This window comes from Leuresthes tenuis, unplaced genomic scaffold (genome assembly GCF_036924035.1).
Source record: "Leuresthes tenuis unplaced genomic scaffold, fLeuTen1.0.hap1 SCAF_3, whole genome shotgun sequence".
Lineage (NCBI taxonomy): Eukaryota > Metazoa > Chordata > Actinopteri > Atheriniformes > Atherinopsidae > Leuresthes > Leuresthes tenuis.
The window spans coordinates 41,170,728-41,196,050 of NW_027325357.1; the positions used below are offsets into that span (position 1 = coordinate 41,170,728).

General features: G+C 44.0%; 12 non-coding genes across 12 annotated transcripts; 9 read left to right on the forward strand and 3 right to left on the reverse strand.

The window, feature by feature from the left end:
• Positions 1–887: 887 nt before the first annotated feature.
• trnal-cag (transfer RNA leucine (anticodon CAG)) lies at positions 888–970 on the forward strand. The gene has a single exon. It is a non-coding gene; the product is annotated as a tRNA-Leu (tRNA).
• Positions 971–1,793: 823 nt separating this feature from the next.
• Positions 1,794–1,865, reverse strand: trnad-guc (transfer RNA aspartic acid (anticodon GUC)). The gene has a single exon. It is a non-coding gene; the product is annotated as a tRNA-Asp (tRNA).
• Positions 1,866–4,508: 2,643 nt separating this feature from the next.
• trnal-aag (transfer RNA leucine (anticodon AAG)) lies at positions 4,509–4,591 on the forward strand. Its single transcript has one exon. It is a non-coding gene; the product is annotated as a tRNA-Leu (tRNA).
• An 819-nt stretch (positions 4,592–5,410) lies between these two features.
• On the reverse strand, positions 5,411–5,482 carry trnad-guc (transfer RNA aspartic acid (anticodon GUC)). The gene has a single exon. It is a non-coding gene; the product is annotated as a tRNA-Asp (tRNA).
• A 1,576-nt stretch (positions 5,483–7,058) lies between these two features.
• On the forward strand, positions 7,059–7,141 carry trnal-cag (transfer RNA leucine (anticodon CAG)). The gene has a single exon. It is a non-coding gene; the product is annotated as a tRNA-Leu (tRNA).
• Positions 7,142–10,665: 3,524 nt separating this feature from the next.
• Positions 10,666–10,748, forward strand: trnal-cag (transfer RNA leucine (anticodon CAG)). The gene has a single exon. It is a non-coding gene; the product is annotated as a tRNA-Leu (tRNA).
• Positions 10,749–11,571: 823 nt separating this feature from the next.
• trnad-guc (transfer RNA aspartic acid (anticodon GUC)) lies at positions 11,572–11,643 on the reverse strand. The gene has a single exon. It is a non-coding gene; the product is annotated as a tRNA-Asp (tRNA).
• Positions 11,644–13,122: 1,479 nt separating this feature from the next.
• trnal-cag (transfer RNA leucine (anticodon CAG)) lies at positions 13,123–13,205 on the forward strand. The gene has a single exon. It is a non-coding gene; the product is annotated as a tRNA-Leu (tRNA).
• Positions 13,206–15,579: 2,374 nt separating this feature from the next.
• On the forward strand, positions 15,580–15,662 carry trnal-cag (transfer RNA leucine (anticodon CAG)). Its single transcript has one exon. It is a non-coding gene; the product is annotated as a tRNA-Leu (tRNA).
• Positions 15,663–18,036: 2,374 nt separating this feature from the next.
• trnal-cag (transfer RNA leucine (anticodon CAG)) lies at positions 18,037–18,119 on the forward strand. The gene has a single exon. It is a non-coding gene; the product is annotated as a tRNA-Leu (tRNA).
• Positions 18,120–20,589: 2,470 nt separating this feature from the next.
• Positions 20,590–20,672, forward strand: trnal-cag (transfer RNA leucine (anticodon CAG)). The gene has a single exon. It is a non-coding gene; the product is annotated as a tRNA-Leu (tRNA).
• Positions 20,673–24,802: 4,130 nt separating this feature from the next.
• On the forward strand, positions 24,803–24,885 carry trnal-aag (transfer RNA leucine (anticodon AAG)). Its single transcript has one exon. It is a non-coding gene; the product is annotated as a tRNA-Leu (tRNA).
• Positions 24,886–25,323: the final 438 nt, after the last annotated feature.

Sequence of the window (25,323 nt, forward strand, 5' to 3'; positions counted from 1 at the left end):
TGAAATTTCAACTTCTGGAGGCTGATCAGCTATTATGTAAGTAATGGGTGAGAATGCTTAGGAATTTGGAGGTGAGATGGGCATCATCATGCCTCTTGAAATTTCAAATTCTGGAGGCTCATCAGCTATTATGTAAGCAGAGGTGAGAATGCTGATCATTGATAACAGTGCTACTCTTCCTGCTCTTGTTTTCTTCTCCATTTTCCTCGTTGTGGAGTCGTTAGCGGTAACCTTCCCGTAGCAGTGACACCTCTGTGACTGAAAAGACTGCAACGACTGGCGCATCGACTCCAGCCACAATATATGGTCGGAACGACAGCGTGAAGTCATCATCAACGCTCGCTCGAGCCATCACGGCAACGACGCTTGGCCTTTAAAGTGCTGCGTTAAGACCGCAATTTCCCTTGGAGGCGGGGTTCAAATTCCACTTCTGACATTGCAAACTTCTCTACCAGAATTATTTTTACTGGCAAGGCAACCCAAGTTCACTCCTTGCTTGGCTATGCTACGTTGTATTGCTAAACTGGCACTGTATCGTCTAGTTTAAAGATTATTGCGGCCATTTTACATCTGAAGAGTTCTTGCTTCCAAATGCTTTTTGATAAAGCTTATAGTTAGGGATGGCTCAGGTAATCCTGAAACATCCCATGTTGCCCAAGCTGCTATAGGCTTAGACTGCTGGGGGACCTCATCTGTCACACCTTTCCTCACTTTGCTCTCTTTTTCCCCCTGTTTAATTTTTCAAATGATTTTATGTACACGTGACATTATTGTGGTTATTAAACAACTTAAACAACAGCCAAGACACATGAACACCACGTAGACCCACATATTCACTCGAATGGTCCCTGGGCCCGCCGACAATAAGTGCAAGTCTTTTTTTTGCGGTCAGGATGGCCGAGCGGTCTAAGGCGCTGCGTTCAGGTCGCAGTCTCCCCTGGAGGCGTGGGTTCAAATCCCACTTCTGACAAAGCAACCTTCTCCAAGAGAATGGTTTTCACTGGCAAAGGCAACCCAACTTCACTCCTTGCTTGGCTAGCGCTATATCATCTAGTTTACAGCAACATTCTTTGTGCCGTCATGTTACTCTGAAGTCTTATGACCGCTCTGAATCGCAGGGAAGGGGCTTTGTGCATGAGAATCCTTTGTCCACTACTCAAGTTATTGTTACATATTAACATTTTGGCATGTACTAAACACCACCGTAAAACCTCCTGTTTTTCAGTCATTTTTGTGGAAAAATCGTCTGAAAACAAAACACTGGTCGTGACAAAAGACCTCGACAGATCGTCCCTGGTATGCAAAGTCATTGTTGGCTTTGGACAAGACAAGAATGAAACCACAGGATTTCTGTTGTTGGACAAAGTACTTGGAAGTGAGCTTTATGGAAGAGTGGTATGAAGGAGAGGTTAGGGGGAAGTCCTTGTTGGCTTTGGACAAGACAAGAATGAAACAACAGGTCTTCTGTTGTTGGACAAGGTACTTGGAAGTGAGATTTATGGAAGAGTCTTATGAAGGAGAGGTTAGGGGGAAGATAGAGGTCCCTGCAGGCCAGGCTTCTCGTGGTGGCAATACATGTGGTGCCAAGTGAAATGCCTTCCAAAGTGCTTTGATAAAAGCAAACAAGTGTAAGATAGTTGAATATGAGATGACAGCATGTATTGAAGGCTGGTGTAAGAGCTGCTGGTCTTGAGTGATTTGTAAGGGAGGTGACTGTTTGCAAGAGGGAAGTTCGCTGATGGTGGGTGAATTAGATTATACTTGGTGGGAGGCATGTGATAAAAGTCCTAGCTCTCCCCGTCGGGGAATCGAACCCCGATCTTCCGCGTGACAGGCGGAGATACTGACCATTATACTAACGAGGAATTTCGATGGGACAGATACAGTCGTCATTTGAAAAGACTACCGTAGCCAATGAGCGAAATAAGAGTTTTGTGTCCCATTTTAGGTGCCTTTTAAAGGAATGTTTTGAATCACGCAAAGCAATTGAGAAGAAACTAGGCATGATCTGCAGCATGCAAGTGGTGAAAAGGGCTCAACAAGAATCTCATTGTACAGGAATGTGTTTCTAACATGCACTGTATATATGACAATAAACGCTTGAATCTTGAATCTTGGTGGCAACACCCAGAAATTCTGCCTTGTGGTAGATGTAGGACACTCCGCATCATCAAAACAATAAAAAGTAGAATGTTTGCTCCAGAAGAAGCTAGACTTTTTTTTTTCCCTTTGCAGTGTTGATAAGTTGTAAATAGATTCTACTTTGGACCCTTATGCAGATTTTTCAAACCCCCGGTACCATACCATACCATTATCATAGGACAACAGGACAGGGCTTTTGACCGAAGCAAACTGGATTCATATCAGGCTATTTGAAGGGGGGCTATTCACATTTAGGCCTAAGATGGGTGAGAATATCAAAACAGTATTCTAAGTACCACATCAGACTATAATGGTGATAACACACCTATTGAAATTTCAACTTCTGCAGTCTCAGCTATTATGTAAGTAATGGGTGAGAATGCTCAGCAATTTGGAGGTGAGATGGGCATCATCATGCCTATTGAAATTTCAACTTCTGGAGGCTGATCAGCTATTATGTAAGTAATGGGTGAGAATGCTTAGGAATTTGGAGGTGAGATGGGCATCATCATGCCTCTTGAAATTTCAAATTCTGGAGGCTCATCAGCTATTATGTAAGCAGAGGTGAGAATGCTGATCATTGATAACAGTGCTACTCTTCCTGCTCTTGTTTTCTTCTCCATTTTCCTCGTTGTGGAGTCGTTAGCGGTAACCTTCCCGTAGCAGCGACACCTCTGTGACTGAAAAGACTGCAACGACTGGCGCATCGACTCCAGCCACAATATATGGTCGGAACGACAGCCTGAAGTCATCAACAACGCTCGCTCGAGCCATCACGGCAACGACGCTTGGCCTTTAAAGTGCTGCGTTAAGACCGCAGTTTCCCTTGGAGGCGGGGTTCAAATTCCACTTCTGACATTGCAAACTTCTCTACCAGAATTATTTTTACTGGCAAGGCAACCCAAGTTCACTCCTTGCTTGGCTATGCTACATTGTATTGCTGCTGGATTCATATCAGGCTATTTGAAGGGGGGCTATTCACATTTAGGCCTAAGATGGGTGAGAATATCAAAACAGTATTCTAAGTATTACATCAGACTATAATGGTGATAAGACACCTATTGAAATTTCAACTTCTGCAGTCTCAGCTATTATGTAAGTAATAGGTGAGAATGCTCAGGAATTTGGAGGTGAGATGGGCATCATCATGCCTATTGAAATTTCAACTTCTGGAGGCTGATCAGCTATTATATAAGTAGAGGTGAGAATGCTTAGGAATTTGGAGGTGAGATGGGCATCATCATGCCTCTTGAAATTCCAAATTCTTTAGGCTCATCAGCTATTATGTAAGCAGAGGTGAGAATGCTGATCATTGATGACAGTGCTACTCTTCCTGCTCTTGACGGGGGCATTGTTTTCTTCTCCATTTTACTCGTTATGGAGTTATTAGCGGTAACCTTCCCGTAGCAGCGACACCTCTGTGACTGAAAAGACTGCAACGACTGTCGCATTGACTCCAGCCACAATATATGGTCGGGACGACCGCGTGAAGTCATCAACAACGCTCGCTCGAGCCATCACGGCAACGACGCTTGGCCTTTAAAGTGCTGCGTTAAGACCGCAGTTTCCCTTGGAGGCGGGGTTCAAATTCCACTTCTGACAATGCAAACTTCTCCAACAGAATGATTTTCACTGGCAAGGCAACCCAAGTTCACTCCTTGCTTGGCTATGCTACGTTGTATTGCTAAACTGGCACTGTATCGTCCAGTTTAAAGATTATTGCGGCCGTTTTACATCTGAAGAGTTCTTGCTTCCAAATGCTTTTTGATAAAGCTTATAGTTAGGGATGGCTCAGGTAATCCTGAAACATCCCATGTTGCCCAAGCTGCTATAGGCTTAGACTGCTGTGGGACATCATCTGTCACACCTTTCCTCACTTTGCTCTCCTTTTCCCCCTTTTTAATTTCTTAAATGATTTTATGTACACGTGACATTATTGTGGTTATTAAACAACTTAAACAACAGCCAAGACACATGAACAGCACGTAGACCCACATATTCACTCGAATGATCCCTGGGCCCGCCAACACTCCTCCCTCCCCTGGAGGCGTGGGTTCAAATCCCACTTCTGACAAAGCAACCTTCTCCAAGAGAATGGTTTTCACTGGCAAGGGAACCCAACTTCACTCCTTGCTTGGCTATGCTATGTTGTATTGCTATTCTGGCACTGTGTCGTCCAGTTTAAAGATTGTTGCAGCCGTTTTACATCTGAAGAGTTCTTGCTTCCAAATGCTATGCCTACTATTTGTTTGCCTCAGGAGTCCTCTTAAACAACAGCCAATACACTTGAACACCATGCAGATCCACATATTCACTCGAATGATCACTGGGCCCGCCGACACTATTGTGCAAGAATTCCTTTCATGGTCAGGATGGCCGAGCGGTCTAAGGCGCTGCGTTAAGGTCGCAGTCTCCCCTGGAGGCGTGGGTTCAAATCCCACTTCTGACATTTCACACTTCTCCAAGAGAATGGTTTTCACTGGCAAGGCAAACCACATTTACTCCATGCGTGGCTAGCGCTATATCATCTAGTTTACAGCAACATTCTTTGTGCCGTCATGTTACTCTGAAGTCTTATGACCGCTCTGAATCGCAGGGAAGGGGCTTTGTGCATGAGAATCCTTTGTCCACAACTCAAGTTATTGTTACATATTAACATTTTGGCATGTACTAAACACCACCGTAAAACCTCCTGTTTTTCAGTCATTTTTGTGGAAAAATCGTCTGAAAACAAAACACTGGTCGTGACAAAAGACCTCGACAGATCGTCCCTGGTATGCAAAGTCATTGTTGGCTTTGGACAAGACAAGAATGAAACCACAGGATTTCTGTTGTTTGACAAAGTACTTGGAAGTGAGCTTTATGGAAGAGTGGTATGAAGGAGAGGTTAGGGGGAAGTCCTTGTTGGCTTTGGACAAGACAAGAATGAAACAACCGGTTTTCTGTTGTTGGACAAGGTACTTGGAAGTGAGCTTTATGGAAGAGTGGTATGAAGGAGAGGTTAGGGGGAAGATAGTCCCTGCAGGCCAGGCTTCTCGTGGTGGCAATACATTTGGTGCCAAGTGAAATGCCTTCCAAAGTGCTTTGATAAAAGCAAACAAGTGTAAGATAGTTGAATATGAGATGACAGCATGTATTGAAGGCTGGTGTAAGAGCTGCTGGTCTTGAGTGATTTGTAAGGGAGGTGACTGTTTGCAAGAGGGAACTTGGCTGATGGTGGGTGAATTAGATTATACTTGGTGGGAGGCATGTGATAAAAGTCCTAGCTCTCCCCGTCGGGGAATCGAACCCCGATCTTCCGCGTGACAGGCGGAGATACTGACCATTATACTAACGAGGAATTTCGATGTGACAGATACAGTCTTCATTTGAAAAGACTACCGTAGCCAATGAGCGAAATAAGAGTTTTGTGTCCCATTTGAGGTGCCTTTTAAAGGAATGTTTTGAATCACGCAAAGCAATTGAAAAGAAACTAGGCATGATCTGCAGCATGCAAGTGGTGAAAAGGGCTCAACAAGAATCTCATTGTACAGGAATGTGTTTCTAACATGCACTGTATATATGACAATAAACGCTTGAATCTTGAATCTTGGTGGCAACACCCAGAAATTCTGGCTTGTGGTAGATGTAGGACACTCCGCATCATCAAAACAATAAAAAGTAGAATGTTTGCTCCAGAAGAAGCTAGACTTTTTTTTTTTCCCTTTGCAGTGTTGATAAGTTGTAAATAGATTCTACTTTGGACCCTTATGCAGATTTTTCAAACCCCCGGTACCGTATCATAGGACAACAGGACAGGGCTTTTGACCGAAGCAAACTGGATTCATATCAGGCTATTTGAAGGGGGGCTATTCACATTTAGGCCTAAGATGGGTGAGAATATCAAAACAGTATTCTAAGTACCACATCAGACTATAATGGTGATAACACACCTATTGAAATTTCAACTTCTGCAGTCTCAGCTATTATGTAAGTAATGGGTGAGAATGCTCAGCAATTTGGAGGTGAGATGGGCATCATCATGCCTATTGAAATTTCAACTTCTGGAGGCTGATCAGCTATTATGTAAGTAATGGGTGAGAATGCTTAGGAATTTGGAGGTGAGATGGGCATCATCATGCCTCTTGAAATTTCAAATTCTGGAGGCTCATCAGCTATTATGTAAGCAGAGGTGAGAATGCTGATCATTGATAACAGTGCTACTCTTCCTGCTCTTGTTTTCTTCTCCATTTTCCTCGTTGTGGAGTCGTTAGCGGTAACCTTCCCGTAGCAGTGACACCTCTGTGACTGAAAAGACTGCAACGACTGGCGCATCGACTCCAGCCACAATATATGGTCGGAACGACAGCGTGAAGTCATCATCAACGCTCGCTCGAGCCATCACGGCAACGACGCTTGGCCTTTAAAGTGCTGCGTTAAGACCGCAATTTCCCTTGGAGGCGGGGTTCAAATTCCACTTCTGACATTGCAAACTTCTCTACCAGAATTATTTTTACTGGCAAGGCAACCCAAGTTCACTCCTTGCTTGGCTATGCTACGTTGTATTGCTAAACTGGCACTGTATCGTCTAGTTTAAAGATTATTGCGGCCATTTTACATCTGAAGAGTTCTTGCTTCCAAATGCTTTTTGATAAAGCTTATAGTTAGGGATGGCTCAGGTAATCCTGAAACATCCCATGTTGCCCAAGCTGCTATAGGCTTAGACTGCTGGGGGACCTCATCTGTCACACCTTTCCTCACTTTGCTCTCTTTTTCCCCCTGTTTAATTTTTCAAATGATTTTATGTACACGTGACATTATTGTGGTTATTAAACAACTTAAACAACAGCCAAGACACATGAACACCACGTAGACCCACATATTCACTCGAATGGTCCCTGGGCCCGCCGACAATAAGTGCAAGTCTTTTTTTTGGGGTCAGGATGGCCGAGCGGTCTAAGGCGCTGCGTTCAGGTCGCAGTCTCCCCTGGAGGCGTGGGTTCAAATCCCACTTCTGACAAAGCAACCTTCTCCAAGAGAATGGTTTTCACTGGCAAAGGCAACCCAACTTCACTCCTTGCTTGGCTAGCGCTATATCATCTAGTTTACAGCAACATTCTTTGTGCCGTCATGTTACTCTGAAGTCTTATGACCGCTCTGAATCGCAGGGAAGGGGCTTTGTGCATGAGAATCCTTTGTCCGCAACTCAAGTTATTGTTACATATTAACATTTTGGCATGTACTAAACACCACCGTAAAACCTCCTGTTTTTCAGTCATTTTTGTGGAAAAATCGTCTGAAAACAAAACACTGGTCGTGACAAAAGACCTCGACAGATCGTCCCTGGTATGCAAAGTCATTGTTGGCTTTGGACAAGACAAGAATGAAACCACAGGATTTCTGTTGTTGGACAAAGTACTTGGAAGTGAGCTTTATGGAAGAGTGGTATGAAGGAGAGGTTAGGGGGAAGTCCTTGTTGGCTTTGGACAAGACAAGAATGAAACAACAGGTCTTCTGTTGTTGGACAAGGTACTTGGAAGTGAGATTTATGGAAGAGTCTTATGAAGGAGAGGTTAGGGGGAAGATAGAGGTCCCTGCAGGCCAGGCTTCTCGTGGTGGCAATACATGTGGTGCCAAGTGAAATGCCTTCCAAAGTGCTTTGATAAAAGCAAACAAGTGTAAGATAGTTGAATATGAGATGACAGCATGTATTGAAGGCTGGTGTAAGAGCTGCTGGTCTTGAGTGATTTGTAAGGGAGGTGACTGTTTGCAAGAGGGAAGTTGGCTGATGGTGGGTGAATTAGATTATACTTGGTGGGAGGCATGTGATAAAAGTCCTAGCTCTCCCCATCGGGGAATCGAACCCCGATCTTCCGCGTGACAGGCGGAGATACTGACCATTATACTAACGAGGAATTTCGATGGGACAGATACAGTCGTCATTTGAAAAGACTACCGTAGCCAATGAGCGAAATAAGAGTTTTGTGTCCCATTTTAGGTGCCTTTTAAAGGAATGTTTTGAATCACGCAAAGCAATTGAGAAGAAACTAGGCATGATCTGCAGCATGCAAGTGGTGAAAAGGGCTCAACAAGAATCTCATTGTACAGGAATGTGTTTCTAACATGCACTGTATATATGACAATAAACGCTTGAATCTTGAATCTTGGTGGCAACACCCAGAAATTCTGCCTTGTGGTAGATGTAGGACACTCCGCATCATCAAAACAATAAAAAGTAGAATGTTTGCTCCAGAAGAAGCTAGACTTTTTTTTTTCCCTTTGCAGTGTTGATAAGTTGTAAATAGATTCTACTTTGGACCCTTATGCAGATTTTTCAAACCCCCGGTACCGTATCATAGGACAACAGGACAGGGCTTTTGACCGAAGCAAACTGGATTCATATCAGGCTATTTGAAGGGGGGCTATTCACATTTAGGCCTAAGATGGGTGAGAATATCAAAACAGTATTCTAAGTACCACATCAGACTATAATGGTGATAACACACCTATTGAAATTTCAACTTCTGCAGTCTCAGCTATTATGTAAGTAATGGGTGAGAATGCTCAGCAATTTGGAGGTGAGATGGGCATCATCATGCCTATTGAAATTTCAACTTCTGGAGGCTGATCAGCTATTATGTAAGTAATGGGTGAGAATGCTTAGGAATTTGGAGGTGAGATGGGCATCATCATGCCTCTTGAAATTTCAAATTCTGGAGGCTCATCAGCTATTATGTAAGCAGAGGTGAGAATGCTGATCATTGATAACAGTGCTACTCTTCCTGCTCTTGTTTTCTTCTCCATTTTCCTCGTTGTGGAGTCGTTAGCGGTAACCTTCCCGTAGCAGCGACACCTCTGTGACTGAAAAGACTGCAACGACTGGCGCATCGACTCCAGCCACAATATATGGTCGGAACGACAGCCTGAAGTCATCAACAACGCTCGCTCGAGCCATCACGGCAACGACGCTTGGCCTTTAAAGTGCTGCGTTAAGACCGCAGTTTCCCTTGGAGGCGGGGTTCAAATTCCACTTCTGACATTGCAAACTTCTCTACCAGAATTATTTTTACTGGCAAGGCAACCCAAGTTCACTCCTTGCTTGGCTATGCCACGTTGTATTGCTGCTGGATTCATATCAGGCTATTTGAAGGGGGGCTATTCACATTTAGGCCTAAGATGGGTGAGAATATCAAAACAGTATTCTAAGTATTACATCAGACTATAATGGTGATAAGACACCTATTGAAATTTCAACTTCTGCAGTCTCAGCTATTATGTAAGTAATAGGTGAGAATGCTCAGGAATTTGGAGGTGAGATGGGCATCATCATGCCTATTGAAATTTCAACTTCTGGAGGCTGATCAGCTATTATATAAGTAGAGGTGAGAATGCTTAGGAATTTGGAGGTGAGATGGGCATCATCATGCCTCTTGAAATTCCAAATTCTTTAGGCTCATCAGCTATTATGTAAGCAGAGGTGAGAATGCTGATCATTGATGACAGTGCTACTCTTCCTGCTCTTGACGGGGGCATTGTTTTCTTCTCCATTTTACTCGTTGTGGAGTTATTAGCGGTAACCTTCCCGTAGCAGCGACACCTCTGTGACTGAAAAGACTGCAACGACTGTCGCATTGACTCCAGCCACAATATATGGTCGGGACGACCGCGTGAAGTCATCAACAACGCTCGCTCGAGCCATCACGGCAACGACGCTTGGCCTTTAAAGTGCTGCGTTAAGACCGCAGTTTCCCTTGGAGGCGGGGTTCAAATTCCACTTCTGACAATGCAAACTTCTCCAACAGAATGATTTTCACTGGCAAGGCAACCCAAGTTCACTCCTTGCTTGGCTATGCTACGTTGTATTGCTAAACTGGCACTGTATCGTCCAGTTTAAAGATTATTGCGGCCGTTTTACATCTGAAGAGTTCTTGCTTCCAAATGCTATGCCTACTATTTGTTTGCCTCAGGAGTCCTCTTAAACAACAGCCAATACACTTGAACAGCACGTAGACCCACATAGTCACTCGAAAATCCCTGGGCCCGCCGACACTCCTCCCCCCCTTGAGGCGTGGGTTCAAATCCCACTTCTGACAAAGCAACCTTCTCCAAGAGAATGATTTTCAATGGCAAGGCAACCAAACTTCACTCCTTGCTTGGCTATGCTATGTTGTATTGCTATTCTGGCACTGTGTCGTCCAGTTTAAAGATTGTTGCAGCCGTTTTACATCTGAAGAGTTCTTGCTTCCAAATGCTTTTTGATAAAGCTTATAGTTAGGGATGGCTCAGGTAATCCTGAAACATCCCATGTTGCCCAAGCTGCTATAGGCTTAGACTGCTGTGGGACATCATCTGTCACACCTTTCCTCACTTTGCTCTCCTTTTCCCCCTTTTTAATTTCTTAAATGATTTTATGTACACGTGACATTATTGTGGTTATTAAACAACTTAAACAACAGCCAAGACACATGAACACCACGTAGACCCACATATTCACTCGAATGATCCCTGGGCCCGCCGACAATAAGTGCAAGTCTTTTTTTTGCGGTCAGGATGGCCGAGCGGTCTAAGGCGCTGCGTTCAGGTCGCAGTCTCCCCTGGAGGCGTGGGTTCAAATCCCACTTCTGACAAAGCAACCTTCTCCAAGAGAATGGTTTTCACTGGCAAAGGCAACCCAACTTCACTCCTTGCTTGGCTAGCGCTATATCATCTAGTTTACAGCAACATTCTTTGTGCCGTCATGTTACTCTGAAGTCTTATGACCGCTCTGAATCGCAGGGAAGGGGCTTTGTGCATGAGAATCCTTTGTCCACAACTCAAGTTATTGTTACATATTAACATTTTGGCATGTACTAAACACCACCGTAAAACCTCCTGTTTTTCAGTCATTTTTGTGGAAAAATCGTCTGAAAACAAAACACTGGTCGTGACAAAAGACCTCGACAGATCGTCCCTGGTATGCAAAGTCATTGTTGGCTTTGGACAAGACAAGAATGAAACCACAGGATTTCTGTTGTTGGACAAAGTACTTGGAAGTGAGCTTTATGGAAGAGTGGTATGAAGGAGAGGTTAGGGGGAAGTCCTTGTTGGCTTTGGACAAGACAAGAATGAAACAACAGGTCTTCTGTTGTTGGACAAGGTACTTGGAAGTGAGATTTATGGAAGAGTCTTATGAAGGAGAGGTTAGGGGGAAGATAGAGGTCCCTGCAGGCCAGGCTTCTCGTGGTGGCAATACATGTGGTGCCAAGTGAAATGCCTTCCAAAGTGCTTTGATAAAAGCAAACAAGTGTAAGATAGTTGAATATGAGATGACAGCATGTATTGAAGGCTGGTGTAAGAGCTGCTGGTCTTGAGTGATTTGTAAGGGAGGTGACTGTTTGCAAGAGGGAAGTTGGCTGATGGTGGGTGAATTAGATTATACTTGGTGGGAGGCATGTGATAAAAGTCCTAGCTCTCCCCGTCGGGGAATCGAACCCCGATCTTCCGCGTGACAGGCGGAGATACTGACCATTATACTAACGAGGAATTTCGATGTGACAGATACAGTCGTCATTTGAAAAGACTACCGTAGCCAATGAGCGAAATAAGAGTTTTGTGTCCCATTTGAGGTGCCTTTTAAAGGAATGTTTTGAATCACGCAAAGCAATTGAGAAGAAACTAGGCATGATCTGCAGCATGCAAGTGGTGAAAAGGGCTCAACAAGAATCTCATTGTACAGGAATGTGTTTCTAACATGCACTGTATATATGACAATAAACGCTTGAATCTTGAATCTTGGTGGCAACACCCTGAAATTCTGCCTTGTGGTAGATGTAGGACACTCCGCATCATCAAAACAATAAAAAGTAGAATGTTTGCTCCAGAAGAAGCTAGACTTTTTTTTTTCCCTTTGCAGTGTTGATAAGTTGTAAATAGATTCTACTTTGGACCCTTATGCAGATTTTTCAAACCCCCGGTACCGTATCATAGGACAACAGGACAGGGCTTTTGACCGAAGCAAACTGGATTCATATCAGGCTATTTGAAGGGGGGCTATTCACATTTAGGCCTAAGATGGGTGAGAATATCAAAACAGTATTCTAAGTACCACATCAGACTATAATGGTGATAACACACCTATTGAAATTTCAACTTCTGCAGTCTCAGCTATTATGTAAGTAATGGGTGAGAATGCTCAGGAATTTGGAGGTGAGATGGGCATCATCATGCCTCTTGAAATTTCAAATTCTGGAGGCTCATCAGCTATTATGTAAGCAGAGGTGAGAATGCTGATCATTGATAACAGTGCTACTCTTCCTGCTCTTGTTTTCTTCTCCATTTTCCTCGTTGTGGAGTCGTTAGCGGTAACCTTCCCGTAGCAGCGACACCTCTGTGACTGAAAAGACTGCAACGACTGGCGCATCGACTCCAGCCACAATATATGGTTGGAACGACAGCGTGAAGTCATCAACAACGCTCGCTCGAGCCATCACGGCAACGACGCTTGGCCTTTAAAGTGCTGCGTTAAGACCACAGTTTCCCTTGGAGGCGGGGTTCAAATTCCACTTCTGACATTGCAAACTTCTCCAACAGAATGATTTTTACTGGCAAGGCAACCCAAGTTCACTCCTTGCTTGACTATGCTACGTTGTATTGCTAAACTGGCACTGTATCGTCTAGTTTAAAGATTATTGCGGCCATTTTACATCTGAAGAGTTCTTGCTTCCAAATGCTTTTTGATAAAGCTTATAGTTAGGGATGGCTCAGGTAATCCTGAAACATCCCATGTTGCCCAAGCTGCTATAGGCTTAGACTGCTGTGGGACATCATCTGTCACACCTTTCCTCACTTTGCTCTCTTTTTCCCCCTGTTTAATTTTTCAAATGATTTTATGTACACGTGACATTATTGTGGTTATTAAACAACTTAAACAACAGCCAAGACCCATGAACACCACGTAGACCCACATATTCACTCCAATGATCCCTGGGCCCGCCGACAATAAGTGCAAGTCTTTTTTTTGCAGTCAGGATGGCCGAGAGGTCTAAGGCGCTGCGTTCAGGTCGCAGTCTCCCCTGGAGGCGTGGGTTCAAATCCCACTTCTGACAAAGCAACCTTCTCCAAGAGAATGGTTTTCACTGGCAAAGGCAACCCAACTTCACTCCTTGCTTGGCTAGCGCTATATCATCTAGTTTACAGCAACATTCTTTGTGCCGTCATGTTACTCTGATGTCTTAGGACCGCTCTGAATCGCAGGGAAGGGGCTTTGTGCATGAGAATCCTTTGTCCACAACTCAAGTTATTGTTACATATTAACATTTTGGCATGTACTCAACACCACCGTAAAACCTCCTGTTTTTCAGTCATTTTTGTGGAAAAATCGTCTGAAAACAAAACAATGGTCGTGACAAAAGACCTCGACAGATCGTCCCTGGTATGCAGAGTCCTTGTTGGCTTTGGACAAAACAAGAATGAAACCACAGGATTTCTGTTGTTGGACAAAGTACTTGGAAGTGAGCTTTATGGAAGAGTGGTATGAAGGAGAGGTTAGGGGGATGTCCTTGTTGGCTTTGGACAAGACAAGAATGAAACAACAGGTCTTCTGTTGTTGGACAAGGTACTTGGAAGTGAGCTTTATGGAAGAGTCTTATGAAGGAGAGGTTAGGGGGAAGATAGAGGTCCCTGCAGGCCAGGCTTCTCGTGGTGGCAATACATTTGGTGCCAAGTGAAATGCCTTCCAAAGTGCTTTGATAAAAGCAAACAAGTGTAAGATAGTTGAATATGAGATGACAGCATGTATTGAAGGCTGGTGTAAGAGCTGCTGGTCTTGAGTGATTTGTAAGGGAGGTGACTGTTTGCAAGAGGGAAGTTGGCTGATGGTGGGTGAATTAGATTATACTTGGTGGGAGGCATGTGATAAAAGTCCTAGCTCTCCCCGTCGGGGAATCGAACACCGATGTTCCGCGTGACAGGCGGAGATACTGACCATTATACTAACGAAGAATTTCGATGGGACAGATACAGTCGTCATTTGAAAAGACTACCGTAGCCAATGAGCGAAATAAGAGTTTTGTGTCCCATTTTAGGTGCCTTTTAAAGGAATGTTTTGAATCACGCAAAGCAATTGAGAAGAAACTAGGCATGATCTGCAGCATGCAAGTGGTGAAAAGGGCTCAACAAGAATCTCATTGTACAGGAATGTGTTTCTAACATGCACTGTATATATGACAATAAACGCTTGAATCTTGAATCTTGGTGGCAACACCCAGAAATTCTGCCTTGTGGTAGATGTAAGACACTCCGCATCATCAAAACAATAAAAAGTAGAATGTTTGCTCCAGAAGAAGCTAGACTTTTTTTTTTCCCTTTGCAGTGTTGATAAGTTGTAAATAGATTCTACTTTGGACCCTTATGCAGATTTTTCAAACCCCCGGTACCGTATCATAGGACAACAGGACAGGGCTTTTGACCGAAGCAAACTGGATTCATATCAGGCTATTTGAAGGGGGGCTATTCACATTTAGGCCTAAGATGGGTGAGAATATCAAAACAGTATTCTAAGTACCACATCAGACTATAATGGTGATAACACACCTATTGAAATTTCAACTTCTGCAGTCTCAGCTATTATGTAAGTAATGGGTGAGAATGCTCAGGAATTTGGAGGTGAGATGGGCATCATCATGCCTCTTGAAATTTCAAATTCTGGAGGCTCATCAGCTATTATGTAAGCAGAGGTGAGAATGCTGATCATTGATAACAGTGCTACTCTTCCTGCTCTTGTTTTCTTCTCCATTTTCCTCGTTGTGGAGTCGTTAGCGGTAACCTTCCCGTAGCAGCGACACCTCTGTGACTGAAAAGACTGCAACGACTGGCGCATCGACTCCAGCCACAATATATGGTTGGAACGACAGCGTGAAGTCATCAACAACGCTCGCTCGAGCCATCACGGCAACGACGCTTGGCCTTTAAAGTGCTGCGTTAAGACCACAGTTTCCCTTGGAGGCGGGGTTCAAATTCCACTTCTGACATTGCAAACTTCTCCAACAGAATGATTTTTACTGGCAAGGCAACCCAAGTTCACTCCTTGCTTGACTATGCTACGTTGTATTGCTAAACTGGCACTGTATCGTCTAGTTTAAAGATTATTGCAGCCATTTTACATCTGAAGAGTTCTTGCTTCCAAATGCTTTTTGATAAAGCTTATAGTTAGGGATGGCTCAGGTAATCCTGAAACATCCCATGTTGCCCAAGCTGCTATAGGCTTAGACTGCTGTGGGACATCATCTGTCACACCTTTCCTCACTTTGCTCTCTTTTTCCCCCTGTTTAATTTTTCAAATGATTTTATGTACACGTGACATTATTGTGGTTATTAAACAACTTAAACAACAGCCAAGACCCATGAACACCACGTAGACCCACATATTCACTCCAATGATCCCTGGGCCCGCCGACAATAAGTGCAAGTCTTTTTTTTGCAGTCAGGATGGCCGAGAGGTCTAAGGCGCTGCGTTCAGGTCGCAGTCTCCCCTGGAGGCGTGGGTTCAAATCCCACTTCTGACAAAGCAACCTTCTCCAAGAGAATGGTTTTCACTGGCAAAGGCAACCCAACTTCACTCCTTGCTTGGCTAGCGCTATATCATCTAGTTTACAGCAACATTCTTTGTGCCGTCATGTTACTCTGATGTCTTAGGACCGCTCTGAATCGCAGGGAAGGGGCTTTGTGCATGAGAATCCTTTGTCCACAACTCAAGTTATTGTTACATATTAACATTTTGGCATGTACTCAACACCACCGTAAAACCTCCTGTTTTTCAGTCATTTTTGTGGAAAAATCGTCTGAAAACAAAACAATGGTCGTGACAAAAGACCTCGACAGATCGTCCCTGGTATGCAGAGTCCTTGTTGGCTTTGGACAAAACAAGAATGAAACCACAGGATTTCTGTTGTTGGACAAAGTACTTGGAAGTGAGCTTTATGGAAGAGTGGTATGAAGGAGAGGTTAGGGGGATGTCCTTGTTGGCTTTGGACAAGACAAGAATGAAACAACAGGTCTTCTGTTGTTGGACAAGGTACTTGGAAGTGAGCTTTATGGAAGAGTCTTATGAAGGAGAGGTTAGGGGGAAGATAGAGGTCCCTGCAGGCCAGGCTTCTCGTGGTGGCAATACATTTGGTGCCAAGTGAAATGCCTTCCAAAGTGCTTTGATAAAAGCAAACAAGTGTAAGATAGTTGAATATGAGATGACAGCATGTATTGAAGGCTGGTGTAAGAGCTGCTGGTCTTGAGTGATTTGTAAGGGAGGTGACTGTTTGCAAGAGGGAAGTTGGCTGATGGTGGGTGAATTAGATTATACTTGGTGGGAGGCATGTGATAAAAGTCCTAGCTCTCCCCGTCGGGGAATCGAACACCGATGTTCCGCGTGACAGGCGGAGATACTGACCATTATACTAACGAAGAATTTCGATGGGACAGATACAGTCGTCATTTGAAAAGACTACCGTAGCCAATGAGCGAAATAAGAGTTTTGTGTCCCATTTTAGGTGCCTTTTAAAGGAATGTTTTGAATCACGCAAAGCAATTGAGAAGAAACTAGGCATGATCTGCAGCATGCAAGTGGTGAAAAGGGCTCAACAAGAATCTCATTGTACAGGAATGTGTTTCTAACATGCACTGTATATATGACAATAAACGCTTGAATCTTGAATCTTGGTGGCAACACCCAGAAATTCTGCCTTGTGGTAGATGTAAGACACTCCGCATCATCAAAACAATAAAAAGTAGAATGTTTGCTCCAGAAGAAGCTAGACTTTTTTTTTTCCCTTTGCAGTGTTGATAAGTTGTAAATAGATTCTACTTTGGACCCTTATGCAGATTTTTCAAACCCCCGGTACCGTATCATAGGACAACAGGACAGGGCTTTTGACCGAAGCAAACTGGATTCATATCAGGCTATTTGAAGGGGGGCTATTCACATTTAGGCCTAAGATGGGTGAGAATATCAAAACAGTATTCTAAGTACCACATCAGACTATAATGGTGATAACACACCTATTGAAATTTCAACTTCTGCAGTCTCAGCTATTATGTAAGTAATGGGTGAGAATGCTCAGGAATTTGGAGGTGAGATGGGCATCATCATGCCTCTTGAAATTTCAAATTCTGGAGGCTCATCAGCTATTATGTAAGCAGAGGTGAGAATGCTGATCATTGATAACAGTGCTACTCTTCCTGCTCTTGTTTTCTTCTCCATTTTCCTCGTTGTGGAGTCGTTAGCGGTAACCTTCCCGTAGCAGCGACACCTCTGTGACTGAAAAGACTGCAACGACTGGCGCATCGACTCCAGCCACAATATATGGTTGGAACGACAGCGTGAAGTCATCAACAACGCTCGCTCGAGCCATCACGGCAACGACGCTTGGCCTTTAAAGTGCTGCGTTAAGACCACAGTTTCCCTTGGAGGCGGGGTTCAAATTCCACTTCTGACATTGCAAACTTCTCCAACAGAATGATTTTTACTGGCAAGGCAACCCAAGTTCACTCCTTGCTTGACTATGCTACGTTGTATTGCTAAACTGGCACTGTATCGTCTAGTTTAAAGATTATTGCAGCCATTTTACATCTGAAGAGTTCTTGCTTCCAAATGCTTTTTGATAAAGCTTATAGTTAGGGATGGCTCAGGTAATCCTGAAACATCCCATGTTGCCCAAGCTGCTATAGGCTTAGACTGCTGTGGGACATCATCTGTCACACCTTTCCTCACTTTGCTCTCTTTTTCCCCCTGTTTAATTTTTCAAATGATTTTATGTACACGTGACATTATTGTGGTTATTAAACAACTTAAACAACAGCCAAGACCCATGAACACCACGTAGACCCACATATTCACTCCAATGATCCCTGGGCCCGCCGACAATAAGTGCAAGTCTTTTTTTTGCAGTCAGGATGGCCGAGAGGTCTAAGGCGCTGCGTTCAGGTCGCAGTCTCCCCTGGAGGCGTGGGTTCAAATCCCACTTCTGACAAAGCAACCTTCTCCAAGAGAATGGTTTTCACTGGCAAAGGCAACCCAACTTCACTCCTTGCTTGGCTAGCGCTATATCATCTAGTTTACAGCAACATTCTTTGTGCCGTCATGTTACTCTGATGTCTTAGGACCGCTCTGAATCGCAGGGAAGGGGCTTTGTGCATGAGAATCCTTTGTCCACAACTCAAGTTATTGTTACATATTAACATTTTGGCATGTACTCAACACCACCGTAAAACCTCCTGTTTTTCAGTCATTTTTGTGGAAAAATCGTCTGAAAACAAAACAATGGTCGTGACAAAAGACCTCGACAGATCGTCCCTGGTATGCAGAGTCCTTGTTGGCTTTGGACAAAACAAGAATGAAACCACAGGATTTCTGTTGTTGGACAAAGTACTTGGAAGTGAGCTTTATGGAAGAGTGGTATGAAGGAGAGGTTAGGGGGATGTCCTTGTTGGCTTTGGACAAGACAAGAATGAAACAACAGGTCTTCTGTTGTTGGACAAGGTACTTGGAAGTGAGCTTTATGGAAGAGTCTTATGAAGGAGAGGTTAGGGGGAAGATAGAGGTCCCTGCAGGCCAGGCTTCTCGTGGTGGCAATACATTTGGTGCCAAGTGAAATGCCTTCCAAAGTGCTTTGATAAAAGCAAACAAGTGTAAGATAGTTGAATATGAGATGACAGCATGTATTGAAGGCTGGTGTAAGAGCTGCTGGTCTTGAGTGATTTGTAAGGGAGGTGACTGTTTGCAAGAGGGAAGTTGGCTGATGGTGGGTGAATTAGATTATACTTGGTGGGAGGCATGTGATAAAAGTCCTAGCTCTCCCCGTCGGGGAATCGAACACCGATGTTCCGCGTGACAGGCGGAGATACTGACCATTATACTAACGAAGAATTTCGATGGGACAGATACAGTCGTCATTTGAAAAGACTACCGTAGCCAATGAGCGAAATAAGAGTTTTGTGTCCCATTTTAGGTGCCTTTTAAAGGAATGTTTTGAATCACGCAAAGCAATTGAGAAGAAACTAGGCATGATCTGCAGCATGCAAGTGGTGAAAAGGGCTCAACAAGAATCTCATTGTACAGGAATGTGTTTCTAACATGCACTGTATATATGACAATAAACGCTTGAATCTTGAATCTTGGTGGCAACACCCAGAAATTCTGCCTTGTGGTAGATGTAAGACACTCCGCATCATCAAAACAATAAAAAGTAGAATGTTTGCTCCAGAAGAAGCTAGACTTTTTTTTTTCCCTTTGCAGTGTTGATAAGTTGTAAATAGATTCTACTTTGGACCCTTATGCAGATTTTTCAAACCCCCGGTACCGTATCATAGGACAACAGGACAGGGCTTTTGACCGAAGCAAACTGGATTCATATCAGGCTATTTGAAGGGGGGCTATTCACATTTAGGCCTAAGATGGGTGAGAATATCAAAACAGTATTCTAAGTACCACATCAGACTATAATGGTGATAACACACCTATTGAAATTTCAACTTCTGCAGTCTCAGCTATTATGTAAGTAATGGGTGAGAATGCTCAGGAATTTGGAGGTGAGATGGGCATCATCATGCCTATTGAAATTTCAACTTCTGGAGGCTGATCAGCTATTATGTAAGTAATGGGTGAGAATGCTTAGGAATTTGGAGGTGAGATGGGCATCATCATGCCTCTTGAAATTTCAAATTCTGGAGGCTCATCAGCTATTATGTAAGCAGAGGTGAGAATGCTGATCATTGATGACAGTGCTACTCTTCCTGCTCTTGTTTTCTTCTCCATTTTCCTCGTTGTGGAGTCGTTAGCGGTAACCTTCCCGTAGCAGCGACACCTCTGTGACTGAAAAGACTGCAACGACTGGCGCATCGACTCCAGCCACAATATATGGTTGGAACGACAGCGTGAAGTCATCAACAACGCTCGCTCGAGCCATCACGGCAACGACGCTTGGCCTTTAAAGTGCTGCGTTAAGACCGCAGTTTCCCTTGGAGGCGGGGTTCAAATTCCACTTCTGACATTGCAAACTTCTCCAACAGAATGATTTTTACTGGCAAGGCAACCCAAGTTCACTCCTTGCTTGACTATGCTACGTTGTATTGCTAAACTGGCACTGTATCGTCTAGTTTAAAGATTATTGCGGCCATTTTACATCTGAAGAGTTCTTGCTTCCAAATGCTTTTTGATAAAGCTTATAGTTAGGGATGGCTCAGGTAATCCTGAAACATCTCATGTTGCCCAAGCTGCTATAGGCTTAGACTGCTGTGGGACATCATCTGTCACACCTTTCCTCACTTTGCTCTCTTTTTCCCCCTGTTTAATTTTTCAAATGATTTTATGTACACGTGACATTATTGTGGTTATTAAACAACTTAAACAACAGCCAAGACCCATGAACACCACGTAGACCCACATATTCACTCCAATGATCCCTGGGCCCGCCGACAATAAGTGCAAGTCTTTTTTTTGCAGTCAGGATGGCCGAGCGGTCTAAGGCGCTGCGTTCAGGTCGCAGTCTCCCCTGGAGGCGTGGGTTCAAATCCCACTTCTGACAAAGCAACCTTCTCCAAGAGAATGGTTTTCACTGGCAAAGGCAACCCAACTTCACTCCTTGCTTGGCTAGCGCTATATCATCTAGTTTACAGCAACATTCTTTCTGCCGTCATGTTACTCTGATGTCTTAGGACCGCTCTGAATCGCAGGGAAGGGGCTTTGTGCATGAGAATCCTTTGTCCACAACTCAAGTTATTGTTACATATTAACATTTTGGCATGTACTCAACACCACCGTAAAACCTCCTGTTTTTCAGTCATTTTTGTGGAAAAATCGTCTGAAAACAAAACACTGGTCGTGACAAAAGACCTCGACAGATCGTCCCTGGTATGCAAAGTCATTGTTGGCTTTGGACAAGACAAGAATGAAACCACAGGATTTCTGTTGTTTGACAAAGTACTTGGAAGTGAGCTTTATGGAAGAGTGGTATGAAGGAGAGGTTAGGGGGAAGTCCTTGTTGGCTTTGGACAAGACAAGAATGAAACAACCGGTTTTCTGTTGTTGGACAAGGTACTTGGAAGTGAGCTTTATGGAAGAGTGGTATGAAGGAGAGGTTAGGGGGAAGATAGTCCCTGCAGGCCAGGCTTCTCGTGGTGGCAATACATTTGGTGCCAAGTGAAATGCCTTCCAAAGTGCTTTGATAAAAGCAAACAAGTGTAAGATAGTTGAATATGAGATGACAGCATGTATTGAAGGCTGGTGTAAGAGCTGCTGGTCTTAAGTGATTTGTAAGGGAGGTGACTGTTTGCAAGAGGGAACTTGGCTGATGGTGGGTGAATTAGATTATACTTGGTGGGAGGCATGTGATAAAAGTCCTAGCTCTCCCCGTCGGGGAATCGAACCCCGATCTTCCGCGTGACAGGCGGAGATACTGACCATTTTATAACGAGGAATTTCGATGTGACAGATACAGTCGTCATTTGAAAAGACTACCGTAGCCAATGAGCGAAATAAGAGTTTTGTGTCCCATTTGATGTGCCTTTTAAAGGAATGTTTTGAATCACGCAAAGCAATTGAGAAGAAACTAGGCATGATCTGCAGCATAAAAAGTAGAATGTTTGCTCCAGAAGAAGCTAGACTTTTTTTTTTCCCTTTGCAGTGTTGATAAGTTGTAAATAGATTCTACTTTGGACCCTTATGCAGATTTTTCAAACCCCCGGTACCGTATCATAGGACAACAGGACAGGGCTTTTGACCGAAGCAAACTGGATTCATATCAGGCTATTTGAAGGGGGGCTATTCACATTTAGGCCTAAGATGGTTGAGAATATCAAAACAGTATTCTAAGTACCACATCAGACTATAATGGTGATAACACACCTATTGAAATTTCAACTTCTGCAGTCTCAGCTATTATGTAAGTAATGGGTGAGAATGCTCAGCAATTTGGAGGTGAGATGGGCATCATCATGCCTATTGAAATTTCAACTTCTGGAGGCTGATCAGCTATTATGTAAGTAATGGGTGAGATTGCTTAGGAATTTGGAGGTGAGATGGGCATCATCATGCCTCTTGAAATTTAAAATTCTGGAGGCTCATCAGCTATTATGTAAGCAGAGGTGAGAATGCTGATCATTGATAACAGTGCTACTCTTCCTGCTCTTGTTTTCTTCTCCATTTTCCTCGTTGTGGAGTCGTTAGCGGTAACCTTCCCGTAGCAGCGACACCTCTGTGACTGAAAAGACTGCAACGACTGGCGCATCGACTCCAGCCACAATATATGGTCGGAACGACAGCCTGAAGTCATCAACAACGCTCGCTCGAGCCATCACGGCAACGACGCTTGGCCTTTAAAGTGCTGCGTTAAGACCGCAGTTTCCCTTGGAGGCGGGGTTCAAATTCCACTTCTGACATTGCAAACTTCTCTACCAGAATTATTTTTACTGGCAAGGCAACCCAAGTTCACTCCTTGCTTGGCTATGCTACGTTGTATTGCTGCTGGATTCATATCAGGCTATTTGAAGGGGGGCTATTCACATTTAGGCCTAAGATGGGTGAGAATATCAAAACAGTATTCTAAGTATTACATCAGACTATAATGGTGATAAGACACCTATTGAAATTTCAACTTCTGCAGTCTCAGCTATTATGTAAGTAATAGGTGAGAATGCTCAGGAATTTGGAGGTGAGATGGGCATCATCATGCCTATTGAAATTTCAACTTCTGGAGGCTGATCAGCTATTATATAAGTAGAGGTGAGAATGCTTAGGAATTTGGAGGTGAGATGGGCATCATCATGCCTCTTGAAATTCCAAATTCTTTAGGCTCATCAGCTATTATCTAAGCAGAGGTGAGAATGCTGATCATTGATGACAGTGCTACTCTTCCTGCTCTTGACGGGGGCATTGTTTTCTTCTCCATTTTACTCGTTGTGGAGTTATTAGCGGTAACCTTCCCGTAGCAGCGACACCTCTGTGACTGAAAAGACTGCAACGACTGTCGCATTGACTCCAGCCACAATATATGGTCGGGACGACCGCGTGAAGTCATCAACAACGCTCGCTCGAGCCATCACGGCAACGACGCTTGGCCTTTAAAGTGCTGCGTTAAGACCGCAGTTTCCCTTGGAGGCGGGGTTCAAATTCCACTTCTGACAATGCAAACTTCTCCAACAGAATGATTTTCACTGGCAAGGCAACCCAAGTTCACTCCTTGCTTGGCTATGCTACGTTGTATTGCTAAACTGGCACTGTATCGTCTAGTTTAAAGATTATTGCGGCCATTTTACATCTGAAGAGTTCTTGCTTCCAAATGCTTTTTGATAAAGGGATGGCTCAGGTAATCCTGAAACATCCCATGTTGCCCAAGCTGCTATAGGCTTAGACTGCTGGGGGACCTCATCTGTCACACCTTTCCTCACTTTGCTCTCTTTTTCCCCCTGTTTAATTTCTCAAATGATTTTATGTACACGTGACATTATTGGGGTTATTAAACAACTTAAACAACAGCCAAGACACATGAACAGCACGTAGACCCACATAGTCACTCGAATGATCCCTGGGCCCGCCGACACTCCTCCCCCCCTCGAGGCGTGGGTTCAAATCCCACTTCTGACAAAGCAACCTTCTCCAAGAGAATGGTTTTCACTGGCAAGGCAACCCAACTTCACTCCTTGCTTGGCTATGCTATGTTGTATTGCTATTCTGGCACTGTGTCGTCCAGTTTAAAGATTGTTGCAGCCGTTTTACATCTCAAGAGTTCTTGCTTCCAAATGCTATGCCTACTATTTGTTTGCCTCAGGAGTCCTCTTAAACAACAGCCAATACACTTGAACAGCACGTAGACCCACATAGTCACTCGAAAATCCCTGGGCCCGCCGACACTCCTCCCCCCCTTGAGGCGTGGGTTCAAATCCCACTTCTGACAAAGCAACCTTCTCCAAGAGAATGATTTTCAATGGCAAGGCAACCACACTTCACTCCTTGCTTGGCTATGCTATGTTGTATTGCTATTCTGGCACTGTGTCGTCCAGTTTAAAGATTGTGGCAGCCGTTTTACATCTGAAGAGTTCTTGCTTCCAAATGCTTTTTGATAAAGCTTATAGTTAGGGATGGCTCAGGTAATCCTGAAACATCCCATGTTGCCCAAGCTGCTATAGGGTTAGACTGCTGTGGGACATCATCTGTCACACCTTTCCTCACTTTGCTCTCCTTTTCCCCCTTTTTAATTTCTTAAATGATTTTATGTACACGTGACATTATTGTGGTTATTAAACAACTTAAACAACAGCCAAGACACATGAACAGCACGTAGACCCACATATTCACTCGAATGATCCCTGGGCCCGCCAACACTCCTCCCTCCCCTGGAGGCGTGGGTTCAAATCCCACTTCTGACAAAGCAACCTTCTCCAAGAGAATGGTTTTCACTGGCAAGGCAACCCAACTTCACTCCTTGCTTGGCTATGCTATGTTGTATTGCTATTCTGGCACTGTGTCGTCCAGTTTAAAGATTGTTGCAGCCGTTTTACATCTGAAGAGTTCTTGCTTCCAAATGCTATGCCTACTATTTGTTTGCCTCAGGAGTCCTCTTAAACAACAGCCAATACACTTGAACACCATGCAGATCCACATATTCACTCGAATGATCCCTGGGCCCGCCGACACTATTGTGCAAGTATTCCTTTCATGGTCAGGATGGCCGAGCGGTCTAAGGCGCTGCGTTAAGGTCGCAGTCTCCCCTGGAGGCGTGGGTTCAAATCCCACTTCTGACATTTCACACTTCTCCTGCAGAATGGTTTTCACTGGCAAGGCAAACCACATTTACTCCATGCGTGGCTAGCGCTATATCATCTAGTTTACAGCAACATTCTTTCTGCCGTCATGTTACTCTGAAGTCTTATGACCGCTCTGAATCGCAGGGAAGGGGCTTTGTGCATGAGAATCCTTTGTCCACAACTCAAGTTATTGTTACATATTAACATTTTGGCATGTACTCAACACCACCGTAAAACCTCCTGTTTTTCAGTCATTTTTGTGGAAAAATCGTCTGAAAACAAAACACTGGTCGTGACAAAAGACCTCGACAGATCGTCCCTGGTATGCAAAGTCATTGTTGGCTTTGGACAAGACAAGAATGAAACCACAGGATTTCTGTTGTTTGACAAAGTACTTGGAAGTGAGCTTTATGGAAGAGTGGCATGAAGGAGAGG